At 35.3% G+C, this 9,221-nt stretch overlaps 1 non-coding gene across 1 annotated transcript; it reads left to right on the top strand.

Moving 5' to 3' along the window:
• The first annotated feature begins 833 nt into the window (after window positions 1-833).
• LOC116172873 lies at window positions 834-975 on the top strand. Its single transcript, XR_004145792.1, has one exon. It is a non-coding gene; the product is annotated as a U4 spliceosomal RNA (small nuclear RNA).
• The last annotated feature ends 8,246 nt before the right edge of the window (window positions 976-9,221 follow it).

Below are 9,221 nucleotides of genomic sequence, written 5' to 3'. Positions count from 1 at the left end.
CATTATTTCTTAATAATTAAAATAACTGTATCTGTATTTTGAAGTAATACCTACATTTACCTACATCTCATAGAAGTGTAGGCATTTCCTATTGAATATAAAGTGATTCGGAAAAAAAACAAAGCATTAAGAATACAAAGAATTCATTTTATATGTAATTTTTATATGTAATTTTGGGTCCTTTGTAGGTTCCACTGATACGGTACAATGAATTGTCCTTGAATCCATAACAATTCTAAGAACCTGGAAAAACCATAAACAGTTGGAAGCATTCGAAATGGGGTAATCTGCAAAAACGGAAGAAGAGTCATGAATATCGCAAATATGTGGTCATTGAATAAAAAAATAAAGAATTCATAATGATATGGTTGAGTTTTGAGGTACCTGCCTAATATTAACAATTAACAAACATTTCTTCCGGTTGCTCCACCACCAGATTCTTTATTTCAAACTGTTCACATTCTTCCCTTTCTTTAAATTCTTTGCACTTCCGAGTTCTTTTACTCATATTTTGTTATGACATGATGGTTCATGACCGTATTAAAAGTGTAACCAAATTTGTTAGGAGAAGCCTTGATCATAATATACAGTATATTTACGCATTAAACAGTTTATTTATAAAGTATAAATCGATCTATTTCAATTACCTACACAAAATTGGTAGATACTTGATAATGATACAAAATAAGTACCTGATACAAAGGTGTAGTATTATATCTTTGCCTGATATCATGCGGCAAATATCCCTGACGCTAGATGGCGTCCCCAGTATTGCTGTTAGTTGAATAGATGGCGGCGTTAGCTAACATTCACGATTTTCGAATAATGAAGTCAGCTTTGCGCAGTGGCGATATTGTAACCAATGAAGGAATACTGAGGTGCAATTATTGCTAGTTGAAAACTTTATACCAATACCCCGCCAAGTGGACGTGAAATACCGTCCGCTAAGGCAATTTTTGACAACCTCTACGGGGGTTATTTTTTAAATAAGCATAATGACTGCGGATTCTTTTAAGACAATGTCACATTATCATACAGTGTGTGTGTTTGTATGTAAACTGGACTAATGATGATCATTTTTGATCGCATTTTTCTGACTTTTTAAACTCTCAAGGTTTCTCGAGCCCTTCGTGTACTGTATATTGTTCAGAAGGTTTTAGACACTTTCCAGAGCGTCATTATTTGCTTATGGGGAGGTTTCAATAGGCGATTTGGAAATGATCCGGGTAAGTTCCGTAAAACCCTCTAAGTGTGGTGTCACACTATGCGTTTTTACCGCTCCCGCTAAAACGCTCCCGTTTGACGGGATGGTAATATCACACGTTATTAAATGATACCAGTCACATATATGCGTTTTCGCCGCACCAACCGGATGCAACCGCATCCTGCTGCCGCTGCGTAGAATAACATGACAACCACAATGACATGAAACCATGTGTTGTTACACGTTGGTTGTCATCAGTTGTCCCACTGAGCGTTGCAACCGGGTGTTTTGTTAGGTTTACAATGTTTGATGTCGGTTTATTCATCGAATGCGTGCATGCAAAAACTGCACTGTGGGAAAAACAATCTAAAGAGTATGTAGATAAAAACTGAAGGGAGAAATCATGGGTAGAAATTGAATTTTTGGACATTCGGTAATATACAAAAAAAATTTTCTTGTTCATTCGAATTTTTTCATAAAACTTCGCGAATCTAATTAGATTCTCGTCCTGAATTAAAAGGATCAATCTAATATTGACGATATATCTGCTTTCGCAATAGCCCCTCCGCCTTAAGCGCATAAACCATCTTTAACAATAATTGAGACATGACACTACTTAGACTGCCAAAATATAGCAAAAACGCATCCCGTTAAACCGGAATAGTGTGACAAGTAGATCTCATCCGGTCAAACCGCATCCGTTTTAGCGGGAGCGGTAAAAACGCATAGTGTGACACCACACTTACGTAAATAGGTCTTAGGTCCTTAGGTAGGTAATAAGCTTAGCGAAAGTTAAATCGCCATGCTGATAGAATTGCGATAATCGCGTAAAATTTACGGCAAAGTATAATTTAACCACATTCAATATATACGCGTATAAATTTGAAATCGCAAAAGTAATACCAATTTTTAAACAATTTTCCGCTAGATTATTTAATATAAGCCTATTAAATATAAACGGGCGGGTATTAATGATCATTTGGAGCGTGTTTTGGGGGCAGTGAGTATAAAACGATCGGGCAAAAGCGAGCGAAGGGATTCAACCATGAAATTGAATTATACAAGAACCCTCCACACTCTCTATACGGAGATTTTCAAGGGTCCGATTTTGCTGGATGTACAACATAAATAACAAAAATGGTTCGTTACTTTTTGTAACGTGCAAAAACTTCAATTAAGAATTCATTTTCGTTTTGTCTCTCTTATTAGGCACGCGCGCACGAGAGGTGTAATGTCAAAATTTGGAAACTAAGGACGTAAATAATTTTCGAAATTTATTTACATATCTCCTTGACATTTTCAAGTGCAACTTTGGCATTTACATTTAAATGGCGATCAATGAAAAGCAATTTAAACTTGTCAACTGTCTGACTGAATCCTTTGTTATTTCATTCTGGATCAATTTAATCGCTTAGGGTTTTAAAGTGTAGGGCATTAAACACATGCTGACTTCACATACGAAACTACTTTTCTTATCAGCACAGACATACATTTCCTCATCAAACGACGCGTTTTTCCGCACCGAACATAAAAATGGAGTATAATTGGGCGAGTAATTTGTCTTTTCAAAAGCTTTGAAAGCAACTCAATCATTAAAAATAAACGAGTTGGTAATGTCTCTAAATTTTGCGTTTGATATATTTATGATTTTACACCTCTCTCGTTCGACAGGATTACGATTTCCGTTGCCAAGATACGTATATGTTTTAATCTTTCGCGTATTCTCTTCTACCGCATAAAGTAGCACTTTATATTCAGCACATAAAACATTGCCGCTGAGAAATTGATGAGATATTAACCACTTTGTATTCTTTTCTTAATAGGCGCCCAAATTATTTACTGGGTTTTGAATTTAAATTGCGCGCTGGCGCTGTACTTTCGTTAGCTGATGTCACATTGTCACTTTTCTGACTTAGCTGTCATAATTTTTAGCCTAATCATATTCAATTTCAAGTATAATATCTTCATGAAGTTTTAGCTTTATGTAACATTCAGTTGTACTTAGGCAACCATCTTGTCAGTTAATTTCGGGAGTCGCAACCAGTTCTTTGGAGGGCATCAGTACTATTCAACAAAACGCAAAAGTGGTATACTAATGCTTTGTGATTTCTGCCAATAAAAAAACGTTGATGTAGCCAATTGATCGAGATATAAGAAAAATAGATGATCACAAAACTCAAAGGGCAGGTGGTACCTCTTATCATGGGTGGTATCTACAGCCAAATTCATGCTACCGTATACCCACTTATCATGCCCTACGATCTTATTTGTTTTGCTGGTGCTACATAATTTTATATTATGAATTGGAGATTTTTTTAATTGTGTCTTTATTTTTGAGTGGGCGGGGTTTCAGCCACAGCTGCTCTACCAACCCAACCCACTACCTACACATTTACAAATATCCATGCCCGAACCCGGATTCGAACCAGGGCCCCTTGGCACCACAGTTCAGCTTTAACTGAACTGCGCCACACGAGCCGGCTAACCTTTGTGCTCTAATACAGTAACGTAATCACCCAAAGGAGTACAGCAAAACTTACGTTATAGCGCGAACTGATATGTGCTATCCTGTCCATTAATTGTAACAGTTCGTGTATCAAAATGCGGTTTTCGGCACAGTGTTCACAATAATACGAAGAAAAATGTACAATATTGTACACCATTTTTGGAAAATTGCGTACAGGGCTCAAAAATGTATTTATTATTGCATCATTACAAACTTCTTGGTTTCGTTTTCAGAAATACACTCAATTTCACGAATATACAGACAATGCAAACCTTATATAATGCGTTTATTAGATCCAAGCTTGAGTGTGCTGCATGTATCTGGTCTCCTCAAACTCTCAAATACTCAGACATGATCGAAAAAGTGCAGAAAAAGTTCATCCGAGTAATGTTTTTTAGGTCAACCCAAAATTATCCACATTTGATCTCTTACGGTACCCAGCTTAATTACTTAAATAGTACTTTCGGCTTAGATATAACGAGGTTAGAAACCCGACGGTAGATTGCCTCCACAATTTTTGTCTTCAAAATTTTACACAATTTGTTAAACTCTTCCGAATTACTTCAAGAAATTAAGCTTAAGGCTGGTTGTTAAGCTAAGGCAAAATAATACTATTTTTGCAGTTAGCAACACAACTTCTCCACTTATTAAGATCTTGATCACTTTAAATAAGTTGTCCTCAGTGAGTGATATAGACCTTTTTCACGATCCCCTAAATGCAATAATAAATCAAATTAGATCTTAAGTCCTAATGTTTGTACAGAGCCCCAGTGCCATGTAAATGGAATTTTTATTCTGTATGGTTTCTGGTTAAACAAATAAATAAAATGATTATAGAAAATTATAAACATATATAAAATGACTAAAAAATCATTATACGAGGGTTTTCGGGAGCGTCCATATGTACCCTCGTAATTAACTAGGGATGCTCTGGGGGTACCGGGCACCAGAGGTACAATGGGGTGAAAAATTAACCATACCGAGAAATTACTCGGTAGTCGTCATTCTGGGCTTTCGCGCTCGTCGAATCCATATCTGCCCTTTAAATTGCTCGGGTATGCTCAGGGGATGATGTGGGGTAAATCTCATGACAATGATGACAATGTAGCCGGGTACGTCAGTTGGAATTGGAAAGAGTAATGTAACACAAAATTCAAAAATGAATATTAAATATTAATTGTTGCGTAAATTTATGAAATACCGATTCGTCGGTTCCACTTATTACGTTCTATTCGCTCGTCATTCAAATTTAGTATTCTTACCCTCATTTTTAGCGCATTTCCACAATAAAAAAAAATGCGCTATTGGGGCCACTTTGTCCGTCCGTCCGTCCGTCCGTCCGTCCGTCCGTCCGTCCGCTCGTTTTGCGACGCTACTAGTTCTTTATCTTAAGAGCTATTGTTCTACTTTTTTTCGCTATTTGGTTCGTTATGGTGTCGAGTCTTGTACCAAGGAAGGAATTTTTTCTGTACCGCTTACAAAAAAAGTTATTGTAAAAAAACCGTTTTTTACATGTTCCATTAGTTCCATAATTTTACACTTTTGCCGTTTATTAACGATCCTAGAGACCGTTTATAATTTTGCATTGCTATCTGTCGCCTGCCGGTTGGTCTCTCCGTCTGTTCCTTTGTCTGTCTGTCCATCTATCTGTCCGTGTGAACGATAACTTTGTTTAGAAATGTTCGATCGCTTTTACATCTCCGTTAGTTATGAACTGAATTGCATGAAATTCAATATGGGCATAGCTTTAGCCATATAATATGCAATGCCAAAAGTTGAATCGAATCGATTCAAAGTTCACAGTGTGCCCTTTTCGCATCTCGACCATTTATAAACCGAATTGCAAACTTTTTTAATTATAAAAGTATTTAAATGAAATTTGATACATCGCCACTTGGAATAAAAGCAAATTTAACGCCAGTTTCAAAATTTGGTTTTGCGCATGCGCAGTGCCAACTTTCTTATTTAGAAAAGCATTGAAATGAAACTCTTCTTATAAACTGAAATTGAAGTAGCACGTCAAAAATGGATTGTACATGTGCAACGCTATCTTTCATATTTGTGGCCGGATTTTTTACAATTTTAACAAAAGTTGCATCTTACAAATAGGAAATGAATGCAAGTGGAAAGGCGCTTTATGTAAATCGTTTACGATTACTTTTTAACTTGTTATCCTTACGCCGTCTAGGTATCTTCTTTGTAATCCACTAGTCTAGATGTAAGTTAATTTGTTATTATGGATTTTTTATTATAATAGTTCTTTGTTTTGCCGCTAGAGGCCCTTCTAGTAATAGAGGTTCCTTTTACCTAGTTCTTTGTCTTGTTGCTAGAGCTCTCGCTTTGTACATTTCTGCACTTACTGCTAGCATTTCTGTAAGTTTATCGTGCTCGCACAGTTTTATTTCTTTCCCCGCGCCTTCGCATCGCTCATATGCAAATTGTTTTCTTTTGGTACGCCACCACTTTTCTGAATTCGTGTCTACCTAAAAACGGATTTATTGTTTTGGCTTTACTATATTACCTTTGGATTAGTTTCTCTTTCTTTGTTTTGATGTCTGTGGTGGCTCCATTGAATCGTTTTTACGGATTTGTATTTGCATATGAACAATAGAGGTATGTTAAATTATTACGCAGCATTTTTCTCATTACGTGTGTTTTTTAGGGCCTTACCTTCGCTCAAGTGTAACCTTCCCTCAACCTCCACTTATAGATTTTTCTTAAGTTTCTTTTGGATTACCATTTACGTTGATTTACCTTTCCTTACGCCCTACGCCTACGCAGTACGTCGTACGTGGATGACTTCGCAGTATTACTTGGACCCACCATTTCAACAGGATCGACAGTGACGAACGTGGATGAATTTCCACCTTACCCACAGAATCCGGTGAAATTAATTAACCTACTTGCATACATCTATTTATTTGTTATTTATTATCCCTCTCTTGTTTATACTTGGAGATTTCAAGATTTCGTAACTGCAAGTATTAACGAAACCCCTATGGAGATTAATGATCTTGTAAATCTCTCTGTTATATCTGATACTACGTACTATGTCTTTGTCGCTACCGCAGATTTGACTTTACCGATATCGAGACATGACTTCGTTTACGTTACTTTCTGATTGCTACGAAGATTAATTCTGTTATTTTGATTACATCTTATCCGTCAGATTAGGTGTGTTATACCAATATTTGCTACCGTTGCTTTGTGAATCGGTTTTGAAGTTACCCGGACTTTGTCCGAAGCTGATATCTACCGTTTTTTTGTTACGTTATTTGTTTTTCTCCGAAGAATTTGCTCATATTATTGTGCCTACATTTTGAATTAATTACATCACATTGCTGTTGAATCGAAACTTAGTTATTTGTGCATAGTAGGGTATTTTTCTTCAAATTAGCGTCATGTTTATGACGTTATACCCAAACTGTAAGAATAATCCATGATCGATCAAAATTTTGCTTTTGCTTGTATAAAGTCGTTCGAATTATTGATTCTTTTTGAGTATTAATTACAGTTTTATATATCCGATTGCCTCCGTGTCAGAAGTTAGCATTTCTATTTAGCAATATTTTATATGCCGCGCTATTCACTCTACCCCTTTTGTTTCTTTGTTGGTGTTGTGATCTGTTGTAAATTAATCAGAACGCGCCCTGCTAAATTCAGACGGCCGCTAAGACCAGGATTCAAAGGTACTTTGATTAACGTTGGATTACATGCTGGTTTTTGATACAATCGAATTGTAATTATTACACTTGTTTGATATTCACTTAACCATTATAGCTCCGTTATTTTCTGCGGAAGCCTGTTTTGATACTAATTTTTGCTCTAACTACGTGTTGATTCCCCTTTTCTTAAAAATCAATTTAAATTCAAATATTGATATAGCAAATCTATTTACTCGTACCACAGTGACATTTTTGTAATATTTTTGAGAGCATTGATAAAATAACCCTCGATTATGTCGTTCTCCTAGTCTGCCTTGTTTCCCTTTTTAGGTAAGTATTCTCTCCTCTCTTTTGAAAGTGAATAATAAAATAAATAAAATAAATAAAATAAATAAAATAAATAAAATAAATAAAATAAATAAAATAAATAAAATAAATAAAATAAATAAAATAAATAAAATAAAATAAAATAAAATAAATAAAATAAATAAAATAAATAAAATAAATAAAATAAATAAAATAAATAAAATAAATAAAATAAATAAAATAAATAAAATAAAATAAAATAAATATCTCGATCAATTAAGCAATTCAAAATTATAGACATAACACTTTTGTATTTTGTTGAATGGATAGTAACAATTTCATGGACCTAGTGCAGACGACGCGACGTTTAGAAAATATTTAGGAACATGGGCGTTTTCTAGTGTCAAGCCGGTTTTATGAGCACTTAAACGCAAAAACTAGTCAACTAAAATGTGTTAAAAATTGTTATAATGAAGATAAAAAAACATGGGCCAAACTAAGCGAACGGAATAAAGGTTTACAAGAAAAATGCTATGAATTTCAGCTGTTGAATTGTGCCGCCCTATTGAAGAGACGAGTCATATTAAGGCCTTGGACGAAGGAAAAAATAGATAACAATCATAGGACGCCTAATCAAATAAGTGACGGTGCAAGACTAAAATCAGTATTACGCTTTCATAGTTTTGTTGAATGAAAATATTTCGTTATTCAATGCTCTAAGTTAGAAAGATAGCATGCAAATAATTTTTATGTTTAATCATTGGTTTAATAAACTAATGTGTAATCCTCCATAATTGTACATAATAACACCTAACCTACTTAACAAAAGCTTTATAAAAACTGAAAATGGCTACAACTTTAGTAAAAGTCCTCGTATTTGAAATCACTCGCAATGGAAGACATAATTTAAAATTTACACGGGGGTTACATTAAATAAAAGATTAACATGGCGTCTACCAATTAAGTGCGTCCCTCGATAGAGACTTTTATATGCAATTTAATTAATGAAAGCTATCTAATTCCGTTTCTACATTTTAGTAAGGTTTGTGGAGAAGGAAGAGGTATTAAAGCAATCCTTGCCTGCAGTGTTAATGTTTAATGGGTCTGAGAGCGTGAATCAGGAGTGCGGTAGCGACCTCTTAAAGCGCACTCTGCTTGTGGTTGCAACTCCTGGGGCATCGCTGCTCATGAGCCATGCTCCTTACACGTCGCAGCCAGGATTTATGCGTTGAAAGCTCTTTTGGTCCCAGAGCTGTTCTCGCGATTTGTAGGATACATAGTTGGCAAATAGGATTTGAAAGTTGTTCCATTCTATTCTCTTGCTTCATACGCTCTCATTCGCACCCACTTATAATATTTTACTTACGCCCTTACTTTGCCGATTTCCTCTTCGCTAAAACGAATTGTTAAAAAGCATAGGTAGTGTTTGCTGTACTTTAATTCCAAATATATTTTGCCTATAATGTATAATGTGTAACCGTTTGGTCTTTAATTAATTGTGAAAATTCGCAATTGTATACGCAGCAAATATCCAACTCTT

This window comes from Photinus pyralis, unplaced genomic scaffold (assembly GCF_008802855.1).
Source record: "Photinus pyralis isolate 1611_PpyrPB1 unplaced genomic scaffold, Ppyr1.3 Ppyr1.4_LG5, whole genome shotgun sequence".
Classification (NCBI taxonomy): Eukaryota; Metazoa; Arthropoda; class Insecta; order Coleoptera; family Lampyridae; genus Photinus; species Photinus pyralis.
Note: the sequence above shows the minus strand (reverse complement) of the source record. Positions and strands in the feature narration are given on the sequence as shown.